This window comes from Pseudopipra pipra, chromosome 17 (genome assembly GCF_036250125.1).
Source record: "Pseudopipra pipra isolate bDixPip1 chromosome 17, bDixPip1.hap1, whole genome shotgun sequence".
NCBI classification, from domain to species: domain Eukaryota; kingdom Metazoa; phylum Chordata; class Aves; order Passeriformes; family Pipridae; genus Pseudopipra; species Pseudopipra pipra.
In genome coordinates this window covers 5,956,845-5,969,179 of record NC_087565.1, presented here as the reverse complement: position 1 = coordinate 5,969,179, position 12,335 = coordinate 5,956,845, and the positions used below count along the sequence as shown (strand labels likewise).

At 43.4% G+C, this 12,335-nt stretch overlaps 1 protein-coding gene across 3 annotated transcripts in view; it reads left to right on the top strand.

The window, feature by feature from the left end:
• The first annotated feature begins 391 nt into the window (after positions 1–391).
• Positions 392–12,335, top strand: part of OSBPL2 (oxysterol binding protein like 2) — a 34,756-nt gene continuing 22,812 nt past the window's right edge. The window contains exons 1-2 of one of the 3 annotated variants that reach the window (XM_064674065.1): positions 392–495; positions 1,322–1,420. The gene's annotated coding sequence lies outside the window, so the exon portion shown is untranslated. Of the gene's footprint in view, positions 496–851; positions 1,051–1,321; positions 1,421–12,335 lie in introns of those variants that run through there. The other 2 variants (XM_064674066.1, XM_064674067.1) reach the window with 2 other exon arrangements.

The following is a 12,335-nucleotide window of genomic DNA, read 5'->3' as shown; positions in this document are numbered from 1 at the left end:
CGACGTTATGGTGACCAAGTTCCCGCTCTGCAAGAGGCTGAGGGTACAATTTTCCCACAAAACACAACCGGAAACAGTGGCTACATCGTTGTCTTCGTGCAGGAGGGGCCGCACCGACCCCCCAGATCCTGCCCGGTGAGGCGACCTCGCGCCCCGGTGGCTGCCGGTACCACCCTCATCACCCTCTTCTGCATAGCCACGCCTCCATGGATATCCCGTTCATCTGCATATCCCCGCCCCCCCGCCGTGCCATTGGCCCGCTCTCTCCCCAGCGGTGGCGCGGCCCGGGGCGGAGAGGCTCCGCGCTTCATTAGCATTCGCCCCGCCTCCCAGCGGGGGAGTTGGAGTCGATTGGCCGCCTTCACCGCGGTGGGGCGCGGCCGCGCCCTGCGATTGGCGGGGCCTCCCGTCACTCCGGCGCGGCCAGGGCCGCACTTCCGCCTCGGTGTCGGCGGGGCCGGAGCGGGAGAGGAGCCGGGATCGGGGCTGGTTCAGGTAACGCCGCGGGCAGGGCAGGGTCGGGGCTGCCGCGCTGCGCTCCCCGCGGGGCCCCCGCGCCCCCGGCAGCGCCCGCAGTGGGCCGCGGGGGGGTCGCTCCCCCGTGGGCCGCGGGGCGCGCTGTCAGCGCGGCGGCGGCGGCGGGCGGGGGGGCCTTGACTCGCCCGGGGGTCTTGGGGCGCTGCGGGATCCCGCAGAGTCGGGCAGCAGGGTGGAGGGTGTTGGGGTGAGGTTCTGAGTGCCTCCCCGGTGCTGTGATTCCACCCGGTGCTGAGCCCCCCCCGTTCCCGGTGCTGTGATCCTGCCTGGTGCTCTGCCCGGTGCTGTGCCCAGTGCTGTGATCCTGCCCAGTGCTTTGATGCTGCCTGACGCTGAGCCCTTCCCAGTGCTGTGACTCCATCCGGTGCTGAGCCCCTTCCCGGTGCTGCTCCCGATGCTGAGCCCTGCCTGGTGCTGAGCCCTTCCCGGTTCCCCCTTGCCAGCCCTCGGGCTCTTTGTGGCCGGGCAGGGAGCGGGGGCTGAAGGACGTCGCTGTCCCTGCAGAGGGTGCAGGTCAGCGCAGCTCTGTCAGCCCCGGCGCTGGCCTTTTTCTAATTTTATTGTATTTTTCCGATTGCTTTTGCAGCTGGGTGGTTTAGCAGAGGAGTCTACGACAGGCAGTTCCCCAGGGGACTGTATTGGGCTCGGCTCAGCTCAGCACGGGAGCCTCAAGGGGCCTTTTAGGCCACAGCTGAAGCACAGCGAGCAGTCAGGGCTTATTTGAGTTTGGCTTTTTTTTTTTTGTTGCTGTTCTTCAGTTACCTACCCGATGTTTCTCTTACAGAGCTCCTGAAAGGGAGACAAGCAAGATGGGAAAAATAGCAGGAAAAAAGGCTTTTTTTTAAATACCATGCCACCAGAACTTCTGCATGGTAACAAAGGTGTAAGTTATGTTGCCATTTATTTAATCTGGGTATTGATCATGTTTGTGCTCTCTGTGTGTTCAGATTCAGGACTCCTTCTGGACTCTGCAGCACTTGCAGGCCAGAATTTCAGATGTGGGTTCAAAATCACCTTCTGTTTTTTCTGTATGCCATAATCTTGTGTTTCCTCTCAGGAGTATCTGCCAAAGCATGTTGAGTTCAAGCAGATATTGCTTCCATTTACTGTGAGTTCGCTCTGTTAAAGTACAGATCAGTTTTGATCCCAGGAAAACTAAAAAGGAGATGTGGATATGCAGTGTTGATTAGCATCACTGCACCACTCCTCTTGTGGTGTTTCCTCTTCTAAAGCTTTGCATGCAGGAAAAACTAAAATTGGATTGTTCCAACTTAACCCTCCGAAGTTCTGTAACTCCACGTTCACGTTGCCATCTGGGAGCAACCACGTACATGTCACCTTAACCAACTTTGCACCAGCGTGCTCAGGGACTTGTAAAACCTCAGGGCAATGTCTGGAAGCAGTGACTTGGGTGACTCCCAAACATAAAGCCCTGCACCGTGGGATGGAAGTGGGAGAACTGGCTAAACTAGCATGGAAGCAAGAAATTCCGAGCAGTGATTTTTCCCCTAAGGAACCCTCTGGGTTTTCAGTGACAGTAAACAAAGCTTTTTCTTAAAATAGTTGTCAAGCCATGCGAATGTTTGACCACGTGACAGAAAGTTGAGGGCAGTCTGGGATAAGACCAGGAGTGATTCTTAGTGTTGTTTTCCTGAACCAACAGCACCTCATGGTGAACCTGTAACTTCAGGGAGTCCTCGAAAGGAAGCACTGAGATGTCTGCTGTCCAGGAATAAATGTGGCATTTTCCTCCAGAACTGGTTCTTCAGCCGTGCCAATATAATCTTAGAAACAGAAGCCAAAAGTTGGAGATAGAAAATGATGATTAGACAACAAACCCCGTGCCTGCAAGTAGTTGGAGACTAGATAGGTTAAAGGTTTCTTTTGGTGCAATACTGAAAAACAGTGTGGGTTTTAGTTATTTGTTTGCTGACTTCTAGGCAGTAACTGATCACTGAGGAGCATTTTCACTCTTGGATGGTTTCTTTAAATCAGTTTTAATACTGTTACTGCTTTCCATGATACGTACTTGCTTAAGCTGACAGGTCTTGTGATTGAAACTGGTATTTCTTTCAGTCTTTCTTCTTGTGAATTCTACTGTGTGAACTTCACACACGCTGACCTAGAACAAAGGTGGAAAGCTTTGCTTTCTGTTATCTTAGTGTTGGCTGGAAAACATCCCAACCAGGCTTTTTTTGCTTTGATAAGGCTATATTTTTAAACCACTGTTTGTAGTGCCAGTCAGATGATTCTTTTTTTTTTGGGTCGTTGTTTGAAAGCAAGGTTTGCCTGCAAGTACGCTGAATTTTTAAGCAGATAAGTTATTAGCTTTGGTATTTGAAGTAACTTGTCCTTGAGCAAGTGCAATGTTACATCATGCTGGTTGATATCTAGGGCTTCCATTTACAGGGTGGCATTTTTCTAGTCCTTCACTTCAGCATCAGTTTTGCCACCTGAGTCATGGAGGTACAAGAAATGTCTGTATGTGACGCTGCTATGATGTTTAAAATGCTTAGTGTTTAGTCACTTCTTTGTGAAGTAACTAAAATGTTTGGTTCTCTTTACATTTTTCGGAAGAAATGCACAAAATCGGGCGTGCAAAGAATATGTGTTAAATATGGAATGCTCGTGTTTTTGCTGAGTTTGAACATGTAACTGATCACAGGGGCACCTTCTCCAAGCTGAATAAATTGGAAAATGAGAGCAATGAACAAGTTGGTCACCCTGCATCTGCCACTTTGGAGATATGGGACTTTGATGTGCTTAGTCTTGCAAAAGAATATAGGTTATGCATTATAGCAATTCTTTTATAGGTTTTATTATTTTATGGAATAGACCATCATAGAACTGGGAATTACAGAATACATTATCTCAATCCTTGAATTCTTGATAATTACTGTGCAGATAGATGTGTGATGATGTAATTATTTATTTTGTATCCTTAAAGACTTGTAATAGCAAGTTGCAGGAGAGCAATAAGCAATTAGAATGTGTCAAATGTGGCTTACCATAACGTTCAGTTATACTCTTCAAAAAATGTATTGTTGATTCAGTGCACAAAGATAATATCTTAATTTTCAGGATCAATAAGTTACAAGAATAGACGAAAGAACAGACAAGAATAGACTAAGCTTCCTTAAACTTGATTTTTTTCTTTCCCTTAAATACAGTTACGATTGGAAATTCATTTGCTGGTCTAGACAGATCCTTTAGATTTAGTTCAGTATATTTTATTATGCACATATTGTGCACGTGATGAGACAGATTTTTAGTAAGTTACAGCAGCCTCCATTCAGAAAATGCAGAGGCTGCAGAGTGTTGTCTTCCTGGGGTTGTTTATCAATCTAGTGGGAGGGAGGGTGCACAAAAGGTGAATTGTCCCTGCAGCTGCAGAAACCTTTTAGTTTTGACCCTCTGGGTTTTATAGTCCAAAACTTAAGCTGTCTTTTGCTCTGTGCTTGGCATTAGACTGAGTGGAAACCTTGGTCTGTGGTTTCCTGGTGGAGTCCAGTTCCTTTGCTGTGCTGTCCAGAGTTTCGGATGAGATAAAGGTTGTGGCTGTTGGGATGCTGTGAACCTCTGGGGTTTTGTAAAGTTTGCATGCTTAGGGTATTTTTCAAGAAATGCATTTTCATGAATGGATAACTTCATTATATTTTTACTCTTCTGAGTAATTTTTCTTTTTCATACTCCCAAAAGAGCCTGTTAATAGATCTCATTGTGTTTTGGTTGTGATGATAGTTAAAAGCAGTGATGGGAAGTCTGGAGGTGGTGTGTGAGTTCTGAGGTGTCTGTGGTTCTCATCACTCACTTCAGCTCTTTAACTCACCCACAGCTCTGGCCACTGAGGTGCTGATGTAAACTCTGTTCCCTGCAACGTGTCAGTGCAATCAAGTGAGAACAAGAATCCCTTTAATAACTCTCAATTATAAAACTTGTGTGTGTTGAGGCTGCGGAGAAATTCCCTTACCAGCCCGTTCATAACAGGCCCTTCAGCAGCGTGTGTTCACTGAGATGAGAACTTTGTCAGAACAAAACTGACCCCTGTGTGGGGTTCTTTCTAGGTTTTGCACCAATGAAACTGTTGAATGGTTGTCCAATAGTGAAACAAAAATGCTACCGATCTTCAGAGATGCAAATAACTTTGTTTACATGGTCTTTCTTTTAAACAAAGTGCTGTGCACGTTTTGTTACCCAAGTGGGTTAATGTTATTGAGCAGATAGTTGGGTGGATTCTTTACTAAAACTGAACTCTAAATAGAGAGATTTGTCCTGTCTTGAGAAGTCAGCATTTATTTTATTTTATTTTTTTAATCTCTTGACAACAGCAAACGTAGTAGCAACCTCATACTGGAATCCATTAGTTATCTACTACAAATGTAGCTTTAAATGAAATTCACCCATAGCATAAACTCTGACTTTATAAAGCTTTTGTAAATTTGTGGTATCATCTTAAAACTCTTTAACAGTCTTCTGGTTGTGTGCATGAGCTCGTGCTGCAGAATTCCAGTGTGTGAGGAGTTGTTGGTAGGCATGAAAATATGGTTTCTTATGCTGTAGGGCTTTGCACTGGGTTCATCACTGTTGTCTTCCTGCTCTGTTTGTCATATAATTGCTATCACAATTATTTAAGAGTCTCTGTGAAAATGATTTTGTAAGATACCTTGTACAGAATAAATGTAAACCTGCACTTGCCTGGAGAGAATGGGCCCACAGAGACAAAGCTTAAAAAGTGCCTTTGAGTAGGAAGATCTATAAACTTAAAAATGTAACTACTTTTTGCGGTTCTAGGGGTTTTCTCCGGTGGTGTTTTATGCTGTAATTGTCTTCACATTCATGAGCTTCAGAGATCAATTTGTAGGGGTGGTTGCATCGTGATGGGAAATACTGAAGCATCCTTAATTTTACCTTCAAAGAGAAGTGTTCATAAATGATTAATTACATATCTACTGACGCTTGTGTCACTGTGCTTGGAGTTATTGATTACTTCCCACCTTATCTCTGTAAGATAGAACAATTCCTCAGGAAACTACTAAGAAGTAACTAGTTACAATACAGTAGTGAATGATTTTTTTTTTTTTTTAACAATGTGCTTAGAAATGAGCTGGCTTATCACTCATGATCAAACCTAACATTCTGCATCATGCGTGGAGAGGAATGCAAAATGGAATTTTGTCATATTTTACAATCATGGGCCATGAAATAGTTCCCAAGGGAAGGTTACAAAGTCCGAGAAATGCTGTACCAGATGCTCTCAGGTGGAAAAATGTCTCAAACATTGAGGTGGTGTTAAAAAAGGAGAATATTTACAGAGTTTTGTGGGAATTTCAGCGAAGCGTTTTGCATCAGAAGATATTAATCTGCTGGAATCAAGTTTCCTTGTTCTGTTTGTTTATTAGATTTATGGAAATTCAAGCCAATATCCTTGGCTGTAGAACAGAATTTTTGATTGTAAAGAAAGTGAGGAAAAGCCATTGGTTCCACAGGTAGTTGAGCACTATGCTGGGAGGGTATTTTCTGTCCAGTTTCATCTTTACAATTTTTATGTTCAATAAATCATACCTCTGGTAGCAGCACTGTAGCTTTGTGCTGGGGGCAGTATTTGTGTGTGCAACAATTACTGTCATTTGTTCTGATGCAGATACAAATTTTGTAGCTTTTCCTCAGTTGAAAGCCAGACTTGCAGAGTTCCAGTTGGCTCTAGTTCCTGTGAAGTATCACCAGAAGCTGGTATTCCTGAGAGAACAGAACCATAAATCAGTTTGATTTGTGTTGATCCTCATCACTCAGCCTCTCTGCACTTTGTTAACTTGAGAAGGAAGTTGCCCTTTCCTTGCTGAGGATGTAGAGAGAGTTTCATCTTGCCAAGACATCTTGGTGGAAGATGGTATTGCATTCAAACTTTGGAGTAAGAAAGAAATCTAATTTGGTAAAGAAAATCCTCTTCTGGATTCTGCCATCTGTAGCTGTTCTCTGGCTAAAGAGATTTTAAGTGCATAATAATTACAGCAGGTATCTAAATTGCCAATTAAATTGACTTCTTGGCTAATTTTTGTAGATGTTTTAGATCCAGTGTTGTTGGTAACCTAATTTCATAAGTCAATTAGGATTCATCTTTGCTGAAGCAGAGATGAAACACTGCAGTTTGATGTTTTCAGGAGATGTGTATGAAGCAAACACACATGAATATTTATCTTCCAGTTTGAGTTATTTATTTCAATCCCTTGAAGTACTACAGCTCTGTTTTATTTCAGCAGGCAACTCAGGAGATGATGAGGTTGGCTCCTATTCCCCCAACCATGCTGTAGACTTGGTTTTTTTGTTGTCCTTTTTTCCCCTCATTTTTTAATTTTAGTGTTAATGTGAAGAGTGTGTATCTTTGGTCTTTTACTGGCTCTTGGAGTCTCTTTCTGGACAGAAGGTGCATCCAGGATATCACAGAATGGTTTGGGTTGGAAGGGACCCTAAAGACCATCTCTTTCCACCCCTTGCCATGGGCAGGGACACCTTCCACTATTCCAGGTTGCTCCAAGCCCCATCCAACCTGGCCTTGGACACTTGCAGGGATGGGGCATCCACAGCTTCTCTGGGCAACCTGTGCCAGGGCCTCCCCACCCTCAAAGGAAAGAATTTCTGTTTAATATCTAATCTAAACCTGCTCTCTCTCACTTTGAAAATTCACATTTCCTCTCATTCTTGTCATATCAAACTAATGAAAATGTTTTTCGTGAGGAAGTCCCAAGTGACCTTTTTCCTTTTTCCCCTTTTTTTCTAATTTTTCTTCCTTGCAATTATTCTCTTTTCAAGTTAATAAACTTTAATGATTTTAAAATTTGCTGTGGAAGTGCAGATCCAACAAAACCTTGTTAGGCATGTGAAAAAGCTGATGAATGTGCTAGTTCATGAATTCTTTGGTGGCACTCTAATTCCAGTGTATTGAACTCCTAACACCCTACCTGCTCATGCTGTGGTTATTTTCCTGACTGCCTATTGATTCTGTACTTGGTTTTACTTAAACGCTCCTTGATCTCACAAGTAGATTTAATGTCAGTGTAATGAGCAGGACTGAGTGTTTTATGGGTCTCACAGAGCCAGAACATGTGATTTCAAAGTGAAAAAAAAATGGGATTTGTAAAGGTAGCAGGATGGTGTCAGCAAAGCTTTCCAGAATTGCTGCATGATGTGAAATTTCTGCTTCAGGTCTCTGGAGGAAAAAAAGCACTGCAGTTTTCTTGAGCCAGCTTCTAACCTGAGCTTGCTGAGCCACATTCCAGCCCTATGAGCCACTGGGCTGTAAATGCTGGTCTTTCTATAGAAATGTAAATGTTTCTTTAAGGAGGAGTAACTTTTGGTTATCCAGCCGGGTCTTTGTTGGGGATTAACCTGGAAGAACAAGTTAGTATGGAGGAACTAGTCGAATTAACTAAGCCAGAGTAGTTGCATGTATAAACTCTTACAGGTTGTTCTGGGGTACAGTTTTTTGGGTTTTTTTTAATCGTGTATAAGTTCCAAGGATCCAGAATCAACAGAGGCATAAGCTGGTTATTTTTATTATTTTTCTGCTGACAAATGGATTTTGAGAAGGAGCAAGCACATGAGGCGACAAAATTGTGGGATTACTGACGTATCCAGATAAATGGCATAGGAAATTTCAATTTTTAGTGCTTGATAGAGCTGTAAGCAGATGAAATGATGTTATGGACAACCATTGCAGGTCATCTCCACAGCCTCAGGATCACAGAATCATTTAGGCTGGAAAAGACCTCCAAGATCATGGAGTCCAGCCTGTGACTCTTTTCAGCTAGACCAGAGCACTGAGTGCCAAGTCCAGTTGTTCCTTGAACACCTCCAGGGATGGGGACTCCACCACCTCCTTGGGCAGCCCCTTCCAATGCTTAACAACCCTTTCTGTGAAGAAATTCCTCCTAATGTCCAACCCGAAGCTCCCCTCATGGCATATTTGCCTCATCTGGCATATAGGTGTGGAGAGCACGGGTGCTCTGCAGGCAGTGGATCCCCACAGTCTGATTTTGGAGAGCAGCCATAAAGGTGGAATGTGCATCTCTTCTCAGAGGGGTGCTCAGTGCTCACATGCACGTCACAGAGCGCGTTGAGCAAATGAGTTTATAAAGTGATTTTGCAAAGTCTTGCGGCTTTTGTTGGCCTGGTTTTAAAAATAAATTCAAGTGGGAGGAAACGGTTTAAAATGGGAATTGTGCAAAGTCTCTGGGACTGATGTATTTCTGGAAGAGAGTTCTTGTACCTTCTACAGCTGGGGACTGTGACCTTGTAGGGGATGCTCTGACCTGCACAGAGTTAATCTTTGCAAAGCAAAGCGTGTTCCTGGGAGCCAGATCACCTGGTAGGTGTCACACCGAGTGAGTGACGGGTTCAACTGCGCTTGACAAACACTTTGTGTGACATTATTCATAACCAGCTGATTGACAGATACGCTACAACTTCGTTCTTCCTTTGTCATGGGACCTTGGCTGTCACTGTGGGTGGTGTGAATAGTGACACTCTCTGCATCAGGGCTGTGAGGATCACTGAGAGGAGCGTGTGCCTCTGGGGATCTGTCTCAGACACATTTAAGAACAGCCCTTTCTGTTTGTTCTCTCTGTCTGTGACAGGCTTCTGAAAGGCAGGATGTCATTCTGAGTAACTCCTTCCCTCTGTAGAACCTATTTCAAGGTGTGCTGTGAATGTGGTGCAAGTATTTTCTTGTGTTTCTGCAGTATTTATTTCAACTGCTTTGTCCTTTGCCTTTGCAAAACATCCCCATGTCCTTTGAGAAAGGGACTGTCCGTGGTCATCAGTCATGCAGGAATGTGACATTTCCTGATGAACTATGAGAATTTAAAGGAATTTTAATGAGTATCATAGAATCACAGAATGGTTTGGGTTGGAAGGAACCCTAAAGACCATCCAGTTCCAACCCCCTGCCATGGGCAGGGACACCTTCCACTAGCCCAGGTTGCTCCAAGCCCCGTCCAACTTGGCCTTGGACAAGGCTGCAAGGATGGGGCATCCACAGCTTCTCTGGGCAACCTGTGCCAGGGCCTCCCCACCCTCACAGAGAAGAATTTCTGTTTAATATCTAATCTAAACCTGCTCTCTGTCAATTAAAATTCACATTCCCCCTTGTCCTGTCACTACATGCTCTTGTAAAAAGTCCCTCTCCACCTTTCTCGTAGGCTCCCTTCAGATAACCTTTTGACTTGTTGTGCAGCAACAATACTAATCACTTGTGCCCATGTGATTAGTAGTTAGTTATATTTCTGTCCTTTACCTGTTCAGGTTTTGGGGATTCTTGCTTGGGGCAAAAATAGCATTTTTATTTCAGCATTGGTATTTGCATTTCTAAATTGTGTTATTGGACAGCCTAATATCTTGTTTAACCTGTTTGTGGATGGCTTTAAAACATCACCAAAATGCAAAGCTTATTTCAGAGGAACTGAAGTGGTTGGTTGTACTGTTGGGATGGGTATTATTACTTTTTTTGGATGATTTTTTCTCTTGTCTTTCGGTTTGAGCTTCAAAAATAGTGTCTTTCCTGTAGGGAGATCAGTTTGATATGAAAATAAAAATAAATGTGCCAGTTGTTGCTCATGCACACAAATCCCATAATAAATCTGATTAGTCTGTACCAATACCTACCCTTAAAATATGAGGAAATAGATAAGCTTTGTTGCTGTAAACCACAAAATCTGGGCTGCCTGTGGCTAGGAGTGTGTTGTCATCATTCAATGGCAAATTTGCAGTTCTCTTAGGATGGCACTACTTGCAGCTTTTCCATGTCATTTATAAAATGACTTGGTGATCAGTGTGGCAACTGGGCTGAGGTCCCCACAAAAAGCACCTTTCTGAGTGTCTGTGCCTTGAGCACTCAGGCTCAGCCCTTGGCACTGCCTGTAAACCCACTAAGATAACTTTAAGCTGTAAACCAGCAAACCCTGATGGTTGAAACAGTGTTTTCTCTCCAACGAGGAGCCAGTGAAATCCTGTATGGAAACCTGTTTGCTCCATTCCTGGTGATTACTACATATATAAGAAAATATGCAAATATACTTTATATTTCTTCTACACTGTAGGACTAAAAGTTGAGAACATGATACCGTGTTTATGCTTTATGAGGGATTTTCCAAGACAGGTGGCCCTGAGCCCCTGAAGGTCTGTCTACCACAGGAGTGTTGCACCCTTCCTCCAGTGGCAATTTTGGTAAAACCTGTTATTTACAGTTGCTCGTGTGTAAGTGAATTCTTCTGGATACATCAGGGACATGGAGGAGGAAATGCAGATTACAAATACTGAATATGAAGCAACCAGGATGTTTTTGTCTTCTGGCATTTCAACCTAGCTGAAAGTAACTTTTGCTGTTGCTTTCAGTAAGAGAAAAGGACTTAATCCTAGCTTTTTGGCTCATGAAAGCTGAATGCTGTTATCACTGTGTTCAGCTACATGCAAATTCATGTTAATCTCTGCTGTATAAAAGAACTGAATGTAAAAGAAGTGATATAAGCGCGAAGTTATTCCCAGTGTAACTCAGCAAAATATATTACTTTATCCTTTTAAAATTGTTCCTGGCACCTTGGGACAATTTGTGGCTATTATTTAAAGTGACTTCAGTGAATATTTTGTTCTTTAGGTAATAGTTATAAAGCTTGTGTGTAACGTACAGGGATTTGACTGAACTTTCATTTTCAAATAGCAGTGAGCTTCAGGAGTGGTGTGAGGTTAAGTCAAGTTGTTGATTCTGGTCACTTCATTTGTACTTGGAGAGTGTTTTTATAGGAAATCTGGGTTGTCTCCATCTGCACACTGTGGGATGGAGTTCCATTTCACAGGTCCTTTTGTAATGCAATTCTTATTGTGCAGGAGAGGGGAGAGGAGAAACTGGCATTCATCTGTGTGACCTTATTTATTCTAAAGCTCTTAACGATAATTGACAGTTTTTTAAGTCATAATTTTTATTTCTCAGTGCCTTCTATACAAGACTGTTACAAAACTGAGACAAAACAGAAAAGGGGAAGATGCAAGAAAACATGGAGAAAATGAGGGAACTGTAGTGCTGATCATGAGAGGGTTGTATCATGTGTGTATCCAAGTGTCCTTCTGGAAACGTTGGCTGCTGTTTTGCCAGGAGGATGCAATGCTTGTGGACAGCTGAAACCATAAATGTCTTGCATCTTCAAGGATACTTGGAGGGTTAAAGTAGTCCTCTAATGCAACCTCTTTTTTGGCAAATTAGTGGAGTCCAGTGTGGTCATCTGGGGTGAACACTTGTCCTGAGGTGAGTCCTGGTTTTCTGTAGCAATAGTTTTCTTTGGATTCCTTCCCTCCAGCCCTGTAGAAAAGTTTACATAGTTGCATCCTCAAGGAGAGATTTTCTGCAAAGATATGACATATTTGGAGTCCTTGGAGGAGATACTCCCAGATATATTGCTGGTGGCGCTGGAAAGTTTGGAGAAACTTTGATATGAACAGGCACTTTTTTTAGAGTCAAGGATTGATTTCCCTTAGACAGCATAACAGAGATAGTACACTGACTCGTACTTACAGTACAGATTTAGAAAAATTGGAACTAGATGATCTTTAAGGTCCCTTCCAACCCAAGCTATTCTGTGATACCAAATCTGGTGTTTAGTTCATGCAGAAATCCAAACTGCTGCAAGTGAGCACTTGCTGATAGCCTTGCACTGGAATCCTTCAGACCGACATGTCCCTGCCTTAAATGCACTGAGCTGTTGCATCCTTGCTTAGGAGAGTGCAGAGCTTTGGCAAAAGAAGTCAGAAGCTTG